Raw genomic sequence first — 13,353 nt, forward strand, 5'->3', positions numbered from 1 at the left:
AAATTTGCTAAACTATATACTTAAAATTGGTGAATCCGTGTGTATGTGTGTTGAGGGATATCATTAGATCTTCCATTTTGGCATATTGGAAGATTAGATACTTCAAAAAACATATTGCTAATCTGGCAAAAAGTAAATGCTTCAGAGAGCAGAAAATAAAATGGAAAATGGGACTCAGAAAGGTAAATTAGCAATAAAGCGGACTTTTACCCTGAAGCTCTTTTGCCAAACTATGGGCACTTTGAATTCCCAAATAATGGGGATATAAGGCAGAAGTGAAAGGAGGTAAAGCCTAGAAAACTCCTAAGTATACTACAACCTAAATTTAGGTGCTTGAGGGCTACATCTTTAGTGTAAAAATTTTAAAATGTGCATAAATTCTGCCCAGCAGAAATGTTCTATTCTGGATGCTATTGCAGGGTGGAAACAAACATCTCCACTGACAATTTCTAACAAAAGTATGCTCTTACATAGATTTGTAATCCAAATTCACCTACTATGGTCTGATAAAATGGCAAACAGATAATTTACAGAACAGCATAATTATCAGAACTTCTAGGTGACAGCCAGAAGCATAAATGAAATAACAGATCCACTGTAGAGGGACTCAAAATTTAACCAAAGCCAAAAAATTTCCTACAAATATAACTTCACAGACAACTAAAATAATCAGAAATGGCCGGCAGCCCGGGTGGCTCAGCGGTTTAGCGCCGCCTTCAGCCCAGGGTGGGCTCCTGGAGACCTGGGATCGAGTCCCACGTCAGGCTCCCTGCATGGAGCCTGCTTCTCCCTCTGCCTGTGTCTCTGCCCCTCTCTCTCTTTCTCTTTCTCTCTATCTGCCCCCGCATCTGTCATGAATAAGTAAATAAAATCTTCTAAAAAAAATTAAAAAATTATTCAATACGTTAAAAACAAAAAAGATAGAAAATGAGTAGAAACAAAAGACTATAAATAGCCAAGCAGATCTATAAAAGAATTAAATGAAACTTCACAAAATGAAAGTATTAGACACATGTAAAGGTAAAATTAGTGAACTGAAAAGTAAACCCAGATATCTTATCCATACTATGATCTAAATAGACAAACAGAAAAAAAATACATATGAAAAAGAAGACAGTCTGCAGCATATAACCCTTCTTCTCATTGGAAAATGATAAACAACATTAAAGAGAAAGTGAAAAAGTCTAACACCTTGTAATCAGATTTCTAAAAGAATGTAATAAAAATAATGGAGAAGAGGCAACAAAGAAATAATGGCTGATAACATTCCAGAATTGCTGATCCAGAAACCCCAAGCAAGATAAATAAATCTATATCAGAGACAAAGCATTATGAAATTGCAGAACTCCAAAGACAAAACAGGAAAACAGAATAAATGAATTCATTTAAGAGCAACAATTAGACACACTCATTTGTGGCAAGTAAAACAAGTAAAAGCAAATTAAAAACACAAAAGAATCTCTTTAATAAATAACTAATTGGGACATATCTTACTGGAGGAATGTTAAAATAGTCTTTAAAATCAGACACAATAAAAAAAATTCACTATATGTAATTCTAGTCAACGTTACACCAGAGATACTGGGCAGCACAACTGGACAAGAAAAGGAAATAAAGGTTATAAAGAAAAGAGAAAAAAGACACAATGGTCATTTATAAATTACACAATTTTGTATTTGAAACACAAATAACATAATAAATTATAAGAATGAATTAGGCAAAAGATCAGTATCTTAATAGCTGAACTGCTAAACAACAAAAAATTATAGATACACCCCTTTTATAAACCCACAAAAAAAAGTCCTTAGGGAAAAAATGATCCAAAGATGAGCAGGACCATTATGGAAGCTATTTTTGAATGTTATTAAAAGATATTAAATTAAGACCTAATTAGGTAAACTGACATTATGTTCAAAGTTGTAAAGACTCAACATAAAGATGTCAATTCACCACAGACCTGTCCATACATTTAAGGAAAGTATAATCAAAGTCTCAACACGGTTTTGGTGAAACTTAATAATACAAGGCTAAAATTTATTCAGAAGGATAGAGGACCAAGAAAAGCAAGACATTTTTGAAGAAAAGGTGAGGAAACTTTACTGACAGATATTAAGACCATCGTAATCAATGCAACAAGATATTAGCATAGAGATATAAAAATCAGCTAATAGAATAGAATGAAAATCCCAAAATAAGATCTGAAGATACAGGAAAACTTGATGTATGGGAATGTCAGCACGGCAAATCTCTAGAGGAAAGATTGGATTTCCAAATGAGGGAAAAAAATGAATTTGGAACCCAACTGTATAATATCCATAAAAGAACAACTCTAGGTGGATTAAAGATTTAAATGTGAAAGGCAGAAACTTTAAACATCTAGAAGAAAAATAACCCCAATAACAATACTGAAGATATAAAAATAGACATAACCTAATATCACTCATGAACATGGACAAAAATTCTACACTAAATATCCAACAATATCTAGTAATAGATAAAAAAAAAAAAAGGATAAAATGTCCTTATCAAGTGGGTTGGTATAACATTTAAAATCAATTAATTATAATTTACCCTTTTTTGTATTTTTTCTATTGGAGTTCGATTTCCTAACATATAGCATAACACCCAGTGCTCATGTCGTCAAGTGCGGCCCTCAGTGCCCATCACCCAGTCACCCCAACCCCCCACCCACCTCCCTTTCCACTACCCCTTGTTCATTTCCCAGAGTTAGGAGTCTCTCATGTTCTGTCTCCCTCACTGATATTTCCCACTTATTTTCTCCTTTCCCCTTTATTCCCTTTCACTATTTTTTATATTCCCCAAATGAATGAGACCATATAACGTTTGTCCTTCTCCGATTGACTTATTTCACTCAGCATAATACCCTCCAGTTCCATCCACATTGAAGCAAATGGTGGGTATTTGTCGTTTCTAATGGCTGAGGAATATTCCATTGTATACATAGACCACATCTTCTTTATCCATCATCTTTCGATGGACACCGAGGCTCCTTCCACAGTTTAGCTATTGTGGACATTCCTGCTAGAAACATCGGGGTGCAGGTGTCCCGGCATTTCATTGCATCTGTATCTTTGGGGTAAATCCCCAACAGTGCAATTGCTGGGTCGTAGGGCAGGTCTATTTTTAACTCTTTGAGGAACCTCCACACAGTTTTCCAGAGTGGCTGCACCAGTTCACATTCCCACCAACAGTGCAAGAGGGTTCCCCTTTCTCTGCATCCTCTCCAAAATTTGTTGTTTCCTGTTTCGTTAATTTTCATCATTCACCTCACTTGTGTGAGGTGGGATCTCATCGTGATTTGGATTTGTATTTCCCTGATGGCAAAGGATGCAGAGCATTTTCTCATGTACTTGTTGGCCATGTCTATGTCTTCTTTGGTGAAATTTCTGTTCAATGTCTTTTGCCCATTTCAGGATTGGATTGTTTGTTTCTTTGCTGTTGAGTTTAATAAGTTCTTTATAGATCTTGGAAACTAGCCCTTTATCTAATATGTCATTTGTAAATATCTTCTCCCATTCTGTAGGTTGTCTTTGAGTTTTGTTGACTGTTTCTTTTGCTGTGCAGAAGCTTCTTATCTTGATGAAGTCTCAATAATTCATTTTTGCTTTTGTTTCTCTTGCCTTCATAGATGTATCTTGCAAGAAGTTACTGTGGCCAAGTTCAAAAAGGGTGTTGCCTGTGTTCTCCTCTAGGATTTTGATGGATTTAGATTTACACATTTAGATCTTTCATCCATTTTGAGTTTATCTTTGTGTGTGGTGCAAGAGAGTGGTCTAGTTTCATTCTGCACGTGGCTGTCCAATTTTCCCAGCACCATTTATTGAAGAGACTGCCCTTTTTCAGTGGATAGTCTTTCCTGCTTTGTCAAATATTAGTTGACCATAGAGTTGAGGGCCCACTTCTGGGTTCTCTATTCTGTTCCATTGATCTATGTGTCTGTTTTTGTTCCAGGACCACACTGTCTTGATGACCACAGCTTTGTAGTACAACCTGAAATCTGGCATTGTGATGCCCCCGGCTTTGGTTTTCTTTTTCAATATTCCCCTGGCTATTCGGGGTCTTTTCTGGTTCCACACAAATCTTAAGATGATTTGTTCCAACTCTCTGAACAAAGTCCATGGTATTTTGATAGGGATTGCATTGAACATGTAAATTGCCCTGGGGAACATTGACATTTTCACAGTATTAATTCTTCCAATACATGAGCATGGAATATGTTTCCATCTCTTTGTGTCTTCCTCAATTTCTTTCAGAAGTGTTCTGTAGTTTTTAGGGTACAGATCCTTTATCTTTGGTTAGGTTTATTCCTAGGTATCTTATGCTTTTGGGTACAATTGTAAAGGGGATTGACTCCTTAATTTCTCTTTCTTCAGTCTCATTGTTAGTATATAGAAATGCCACTGATTTCTGGGCATTGATTTTGTATCCAGCCACACTGCCGAATTGCTGTATGAGTTCTAGCAATCTTGGGGGGGGAGTCTTTTGGGTTTTTTATGTACAGTATCATGTCATCTGCGAAGAGGGAGTTTGACTTCTCCTCTACCAATCTGAATGCCTTTTATTTCTTTTTGTTGTCTGACTGCTGAGGCTAGGACTTCCAGTACTATGTTGAATAGCAGTGGTGAGAGTGGACATCCCTGTCTTGTTCCTGATCTTAGGGGAAAGGCTCCCAATATTTCCCCATTGAGAATGATATTTGCTGTGGGCTTTTTGTAGATGGCTTTTAAGATGCTGAGGAATGTTCTCTCCATTTCTACACTCTGAAGAGTTTTGATCAGGAATGGATGCTGTATTTTATCAAATGCTTTCTCTGCATCTGTTGAGAGGATCATATGGTTCTTGTTTTTGCTCATGTTGATATGATCTATCACATTGATTGCTTTACGAGTGTTGAACCAGCCTTGCATCCCGGGGATAAATCCCACTTGGTCATGGTGAATAATCTTCTTAATGTACTGTTGGATCCTGTTGGCTAGTATCTTGTTGAGAATTTTTGCATCCATGTTCATCAGGGATATTGGTCTATAATTCTCCTTTTTGGTGGGGTCTTTTCTGGTTTTGAAATTAAGGTGATGCTGGCCTCATAAAACGAGTTTGGAAGTACTCCATCCCTTTCTATCTTTTGGAACAGCTTTAGTAAAATAAGTATTGTTTCTTCTTTAAACGTTTGATAGAATTCCCCTGGGAAGCCATCTGGCCCTGGACTTTTGTGTCTTGGGAGGTTTTGGATGACTGCTTCAATTTCTTCCCTGGTTATTGGCCTGTTCAGATTTTTCTATTTCTTCCTGTTCTAGTTTTGGTAGTTTGTGGTTTTCCAGAAATGTGTCCATTTCTTCTAGTTTGCCTAATTTATTGGCTTATGGCTGCTCATAATATGTTTTTAAAATTGTTTGTATTTCCTTGGTATTGGTTGTGATCTCTCCTTTTACACTCATGATTTTATTAATTAGAGTCTTTTCTCTTGTTTTTAATTAAGGCTGGCTAATGGTTTATCTATCTTATTAATTCTTTCAAAGAACCAACTCCTGGTTTTGTTGATCTGTTCTACAGTTCTTCTGGTCTCTATTTCATTGAGTTCTGCTTGAATCTTTATTAAATCTCTTTTTCTGCTTGGTGTAGGTTTTATTTGTTGTTTTCTCTCCAGTTCCTTTAGGTGCTTATGTATTTGAGTTTTTTCCAATTTTTTGAGGGATGCTTGTATTGCAATGTGCTTCCCTCTCAGATCTGCTTTTGCTGTATCCCAAAGATTTTGAACAGTTGTATCTTTGTTCTCATTAGTTTCCATGAATCTTTTTTAATTCTTCTCTAATTTCCTGGTTCAACCTTTCAAAAGGCAAGATGCTCTTTAACCTCCACATGTTTGGGTTTCTTCCAAATTTCTTCTTGTGATTGAGTTTAAGTTTCAAAGCATTATGGACTGAAAATATGCAGGAGACAATCCGAATCTTTTGGTATCAGTTGAGACCTGATTTGTGACCCAGTATGTGGTCTCTTCTGGAGAAAGTTCCACACGTACTTGAGAAGAATGTGTATTCAGTTGCGTTTGGATGTAACGCTCTGTAAATATCTGTGAAATCCATCTGGTCCAGTGTATCACTTAAAGCTCTTGTTTCTTTGGAGATGTTGTGCTTATAATATCTGTCATTTGCAGAAAGTGCTGTGTTGAAGTCTCCCAGTATTAGTGTATTATTATCTAAGTATGTCTTTACTTTGGTTATTAACTGATTGATATACTTGGCAGCTCCCACATTAGGGGCAAAAATATTCATGATTGTTAGGTCCTCTTGTTGGATAGATCCTTTAAGTATGATCTAGTGTCTGTCTTCAGCTCTTACTACAGTCTTTGGGATAAAGTTTAATTTATCTGATATAAGGATGGCTACACCTGCTTTCTTTTGAGGACCATTTGAATGGTAAATGGTTCTCCAACCTTTCATTTTCAGGCTGTAGGTGTCCTTAGGTCTAAAATGAGTCTCTTGTAGACAGCAAATAGATGGGTCTTGCTTTTTTATCCAGTCTGAAACCCTGCATTTTTTGATGGGATCATTAAGCCCATTCACATTCAGAGTTACTACTGGAAGTTATGAATTTTAGTGTCATCATAGTACCTATTCAGTCCCTGTTTTTGTGGATTATTTCTTTGGGCATCCTCTTTCTTTTACAGGGTCCCCCTTAATATTTCATGCAGAGCTGGTTTGGTGGTCACATATTCTTTCAGTTCCTATCTTGGAAGCTCTTTATCTCTCCTTCTATTCTGAATGAGAGCCTTGCTGGATAGAGTATTCTTGGCTGCATTTTCTTCTCATTTAGGACCCTGAATATATCCTGCCAGCCCTTTCTGGCCTGCCAGGTCTCTGTGGAGAGGTCTGCTGTTAATCTAATATTTCTCCCCATATAAGTTAGGGATCTCTTGTCTCTTGCTGCTTTAAGGATTTTCTCTTTATCTTTGGAATGTGTAAGTTTCACTATTAAATGTTGAGGTGTTGGGAATCCCTGGATGGCTCAGTGGTTTAGCGCCTGCCTTGGGCCCAGAGCATGATCCTGGAGACCCGGGATCGAGTCCCACATCGGGCTCCCTGCATGGAGCCTGCTTCTCCCTCTGCCTGTGTCTCTGCCTCTCTCTCTCTCTCTGTCTCTCATGAATAAATAAATAAAATATTTAAAAAAAATAAAATAAATGTTGAGGTGTTGAATGGTTTTTATTGATTTTACGGGGGAACGTCTCTATCTTCTGGATCTGCATGCCTGTTTCCCTCCCAAATTAGGGAAGTTCTCAGCTATGATTTGTTCAAATATGCTTTCTGGTCCTCTGTCCCTCTCAGTGCCCTCTGGAACTCCAATTAAACTTGGATTTTTCCTTCTGAGGCTGTCATTTGTTTCCCTTAATCTTTCCTCATGTTCTTTTCATTGTTTTTCTTTTTTTTCCACAGCTTCCTTCCTTGCCATCAACTTGTCTTCTATGTCACTCAGTCTTTCTTCTACCTCATTAATCCTCATCATTAGGACCTCCAGTTTGGATTGCATCTCATTTAATTGATTTTTAATTTCAACCTGATTAGATCTAAATTCTGCAGTCATGAAGTCTCCTGATCCTTTCTGCTGTTTTCCAGAGCTACCAGTAGCTTTATAATTGTGCTTCTGAATTGGCTTTCAGACATCGAATTGTAATCCAAATTCTGTAACTCTGTGGCAGAGAGTACTGTTTCTGATTCTTTTGTGGTGAGTTCTTCTTTCTAGTCATTTTGCTCAGTGCAGAGTGGCTAAAAACGAGTTCTTGTTAGAAGCACAAACTCTTCTCTCTGTAGCACTCCAGCTGTTCTCTTTAATCTTAAGTCAAATTTGTAGGTTTTCAGGATCATTTGAAAGTTATCTAGATAAGTTGGTGGGGAGAGGTGACTTGGGGACCCTACTCGTCTGCCATCTTGCCCTGCCCCCGCCCAATTTACCATTTTAAAAGAATATGGGAGAAAACCAGATGTTCATAGCAATAGATGTAGAATAAACAATAAAATTCAACACCCACCCAAGATAAATACTCTCAGTTAACGAAGAATAGAAGAAAATGTCTTCACTTCAAGTCTATCTCTGAGAAAACCTACAGTTCTTATTATACTTTATAGTAAAACACTTAGAACAAGACAGAGCTATTTGTTCTAACCACTTGTGTTCAACATTCTACATGGCACTGGAGGTCCCACCCATGGGGGGATAAAAATAGGGGACATAAAAGGCATAAAAATCCAAAACGAAGAAGTAAAACTGTCTCCATATGTGGAGGACATAACTGTTTACATTATCTAGAGAATCTAATAAAGTACTCTAACAGCTAATAACTGAAATTAACAAGGTCACAGGATATAGTGTCAACATACAAAAAAAAAAAAACTGTGTGTATTTATACATACATATTTATATAGCAAACAATTGGCAAATACAATAAAATAAACAAGCAATTTTGTTTATAGCATTATAAATAAAATGCCATACTTAAGAATAAATGTAACAAAAGACATGGAAGACCTTTAAACTGAAAAGCAAAGAAATACCGCTGAGAGAAATGAAAAACCTAAATGGAGAGATATGCCATGTTCATAGATTAAAAGATTCAATATGGTTATGTCATCTTCTCTCTCAATTGAGCTATCGATTCAATACAATTCCAATCAGATGTTTTTGTAGAAACTGGCAAGCTGATTCTAAAATATACATGGAAACGCAAATACAAAGCCATCTAGAAAAAGACCACATCTGGAACATCCATACTATACCCATGTTCAATATTCACTCCAAAGCTACTATACTCAAAACAGTATGGCATAAAGATAAATCTAACAATGGCACAGAAGAGACTCACACTTATACAATCACTGTAAGTCACTGAAGCAATCCAACACTGAAAATAGTCTTCACAACGAATGATGTTGAAAGACTGGATAAACATACGAGAAGAAAAAAATTAAACCCTGAACTCCCCACCTCATTCCAGGTACAAAAAACAATTTAAGATGGACCACAGGTTGATTGACTGATTGACTGATTTTCCTAGCTGACATAGCCTCTTTAATCACAAATAAAACCAAGTCCTTAGAGTGGAGGGGCAAGGAGGCAAGAGTGCATAGACAAAGATGGCAGGGTTTTACCACTACAGATTTAAATGCAAGAATTAAAATCATAAAGTTTCTAGATGAGAACATAAGAGAAAACATAATACTGTGACTTGGGGGTAAACAGAAGTTTCTTAGAGCAAAGAAAATATAAACCAGAAAGGGAAAACATTAATAAACTTCATCAACGTAAAAAACCTGCTTGTCAAAAGAGACTACTAAGAAAATGCATACGCAAGCTCTAGACTGGGAGAAAGTATTTGCAAATATATATATCTGGCAAAGGATGAGTATTAAAATATGTAAGGAAATCCTACAACTCAGTAAAGAAAAAGCCAAAGATTTAACTACTTTTTTCATGTGCCAATAAACATACTAAGTGCATACTGGTCACCAGGGAAATGCATATTAAAACCACAATGAGATACACCCACCAGAATGACTAAAAATAAAGAGATTGACAACACGAAATACTTGTACAGATGCAGAACTGGAACTCTCATTCATACATTGTCGGTGGCAGTGCAAAATGGTACAATCACTTTGAGAAAAGTCTTGGCAATTTCTTATAAAACTAAATATACAACCATCCTGTGACCCAACGCTTCTATATTTCCCAAGGGAAATGAAAATACGTGATCATAGAAAGACTTGTAGAAGAATGTTTGCAGCAACTTTGTTCGTAATAGCCAAACAGTGGAGTTGTCCAGTTCTCCCATCAACAGGAGAAAAAACAAACTCTGATATAATCGTACAATGGACAAATATTCAACAACAGCAAGCAAAGAACTGTTGATAAAGCAACAACATCCATCAATCTCAAAAACATCACGCTGAGTCAAAGAAGCCTTAGGCAGAAGAGCACATAGGATTTCATCTATATGAACTTCTAGAACAGGGAAAATTCTCCTATGGAAGAAAATCTTCCTTTGAGGAACAGGCACCGGGTTTGACTGTGAAAGACCATGAGGGACCTTTCTAGAGTAATGATCATGTTCCACATTTTGATAAGTGCTTGGACAACAAAGGTGTATGCATTTGTCTAAACTCACCAAACAGTTTACCTAAAATCTATACATTTCATTGACATAATTTTTCTCTAGGAAGGGCGGGGGGGAGAATAAGTAAATACTGAATGCTAGTTAATAATACATAAACAGAAGGGTTTAGAGGTGAAGGGTACTACTGTCTGCAACTTACTTTGAAATGCATAAAGAAGATATATTGATGGATGGATAGACATGTGGTAGAGCAAGTATAGTAAAATGCTAATTTTAAAATCTAGGTGATGAATATATGAATGTTAAATATTGAATAAAAAAGCACAAAAAGAAGGAAGTGATAACAGGGAAATCAAATTTCCTAGGATAATGAGAGCAAATGGAAGGATGAGAAAAAGATAACTGAAATAGCATGAAACAAATCAAGGAAGGAGGTATATGAAGATGTGATTTTAAATAGAGGGGTCAGAGAAGGCCTAAGAATTATAAGAAATGTCACAAATAAGAAGGTGACATTTGAATAAAGATGTGAAAAAGAGGTAAGAGCAAATCATGTCACTATCTGGAAGAACATCAACCATCAGATGAAACAACACAGGGGCCAGAATGGTTGGAGCAGAGGGAGTGAAATGAAAAGTAATGGAAATGAAATAAGGAGAGGTAAATAGAGGGCCATATCACCTTGGGCTTTGTATTGTGAAGACTCTTCCTCCAAAAGGAAACTCTGACGCCTTGGGGCAACAAGTGGTCTGATCTGACAACTTTTTTTTTAAACCCCTCTAGATGCTGTGCTAATTACAGACACTGTCATTCTATTCCCAAAGTTCTAAGGAAAGAATTAAGCCTTAATGCACTGCGGTAATCATTTTACAATACATGCATATATCAAATCATTACACTGTATACCTTGATACAATGTCATATGTCATTTATATCTCAATAAAAAATGGAGGGGGCGTGGCAGTACTTAGTGCCTTAAGTACTCCTTTGTAGGTAAAGGATTAACTACTCTTCCATTAACAAGAATGATACTATTTATGTTCTCTCATTGAGAGAATTGAGAAAATAGTGATTTAAATCCTTTTCTGCATTCTGGGATCAGATGAGGAATGCTGTTTGAGAAAAGTTGCATCTAAGAGGTTAAGACTGAAAACCAAGAAACCAGTTGTAGTAATCCAGCAAGAAATGATTGTAGCTTGGGCCAGGGTGGTAGCAGTAAAGTGGAGAGAAGTGATGACATCGTAGATATACCTGAATATAAGCGAAAGCTGAATTTGCCAGTGGATGGGATACAGAATGTGTGAGCCAAAGAAAGAAGTCAAGAACAGCTCAGGTTTCTCACATGATCACACAGAAAGATGGCATTACTATTAACTGAAATGGGAAAGACGGAGAAAATCAGGAGCTTAATTTTGGATATGTTATATAAAACTGCCTATCAGACAGTCAAGCAAAGCTGTAGATGGCTGGAGTTCAGAGGAAAAGTCCAGGCTTGAAATTGATGTTTAATTTTAAGAGTAGTCACATGGTACTTATAGCCATCACAGGACACTAGATATAATCGAGGGATTAAATATATTTAAAGGAGTAAAGTCAGTCTGTCCAAGGACTGTGTCCTGGGGCACACAACCATTAAAAGACTTGGGGGAGAGACGCCTGGGTGGCTCAGCAGTTGGGCAGCTGCCTTTGGCTCAGGTCGTAATCCCGGGATCTGGGACTGAGTCCCGCATCAGGCTCCTGCAACGAGCCTACTTCTCCCTCTGCCTATGTCTCTGCCTCTCTGTGTGTGTCTCTCATGAATAAATAATAAGTCTTAAAAAAAAAAAAAAGATTTGGGGACCATACAAGAATCAGCAAAGGAGGGTTCCCTGGAGATCACTCGATAAACGGTATCAAAGCATGGTTTTGATAGTGATTTCCCACTTCCCCCTCTAAGATGGGAAAAATAGCTACATGCTTGTACAATGAAGGGGGGTGGGGAGAGAGACAGAGAGGATCATCCAGAACAGAAAGGGGAAACTTGATGGAATCACATCTCAGTCGGTGAGAGAAGATGGAATCTAGTGTTCAGATGCAAGGTTTTCCTCTTGCTAAGAATCTGGGCAGTACCTCCATGACAACAGGAGAAAAAGTAGAATATATGGACAAACTTGCAGGGGGGTCAGAGGTTGTAGTAGTAGCAGCTTACAGAATTTCTCTTCTGATTATTCAAAACAGTGGTGTTTGTTACAACAAAACAAGGAACAAGTGAAAAACAACTGGAAACAGTCAATGTATCCAACAAGAATAGTTTTAATGTTACTGGTCATTTTCTTAAGTAAGGCAGTGGATTCTCAAATATTCACTTAATCACACCTTTTGTATATTATTTCCTATGTATCAAATAACATATGTAATAACTATTTATGCATAAAAGTGATATTCTGGATAAAACTGGAATTGAAGGATGGTTAACTGTACCTTTACATTATACCTATATTGTTTTAATGCCATATTTATATATTAACTATTTACAAAGAAAATGTTGATACATTGCTTGCATAGTATTTTGGACACCTAAGTTCCCTGGTCATTTTCTTCAATTTTAATGTGTTATACATTTATGTTAGAGCCTAAATATATTCAAGACTGAAAAAATAAATTTTAAATAATCATATATAGGGATCCCTGGGTGGCGCAGCGGTTTGGCGCCTGCCTTTGGCCCAGGGCGCGATCCTGGAGACCCGGGATCGAATCCCACGTCAGGCTCCCGGTGCATGGAGCCTGCTTCTCCCTCTGCCTGTGTCTCTGCCTCTCTCTCTCTCTCTCTGTGTGTGACTATCATAAATAAATAAAAAATTAAAAAAAAATAATCATATATAAAATATAAGTATATGAAAAGCACTAAAATATTATGTCATAATTACTGCAGATGGTAGGGTTGTATGGGTTTCTTTCTTCTATTTTCTTTTTTAAAAAAAAAAATTTTATTTATTTAAACAGAGAGAGTGCACACACACGAGCAAGGGGAGGGGCAGAAGGAAAGGGGGAGAGAGAGAGAGAGACTCACAAGCAGACACCATATTCAGGATGGAACCCCACACTGGGCTTAATCCCATGACCCCAAGACCTGAACTTGAGCTGAAACCAAGAATTGGATGCTCAACTGACCGAACCACCCAGGTGCCCCTTCTCCTATTTTCTTATATCGCCTTCAATCTGGTAGGGGAGTAGGATGAGCAATGAGT

The 13,353-nt window shown here is 37.1% G+C and overlaps 1 protein-coding gene across 19 annotated transcripts in view; it reads right to left on the reverse strand.

Moving 5' to 3' along the window:
* The window catches only part of DENND1A (DENN domain containing 1A), a 509,667-nt gene that overhangs the window by 293,588 nt on the left and 202,726 nt on the right, over window positions 1-13,353 (reverse strand). The gene's annotated exons all lie outside the window — the stretch shown is intronic.

Source organism: Canis aureus, chromosome 16 (assembly GCF_053574225.1).
Source record: "Canis aureus isolate CA01 chromosome 16, VMU_Caureus_v.1.0, whole genome shotgun sequence".
Taxonomy (NCBI): domain Eukaryota; kingdom Metazoa; phylum Chordata; class Mammalia; order Carnivora; family Canidae; genus Canis; species Canis aureus.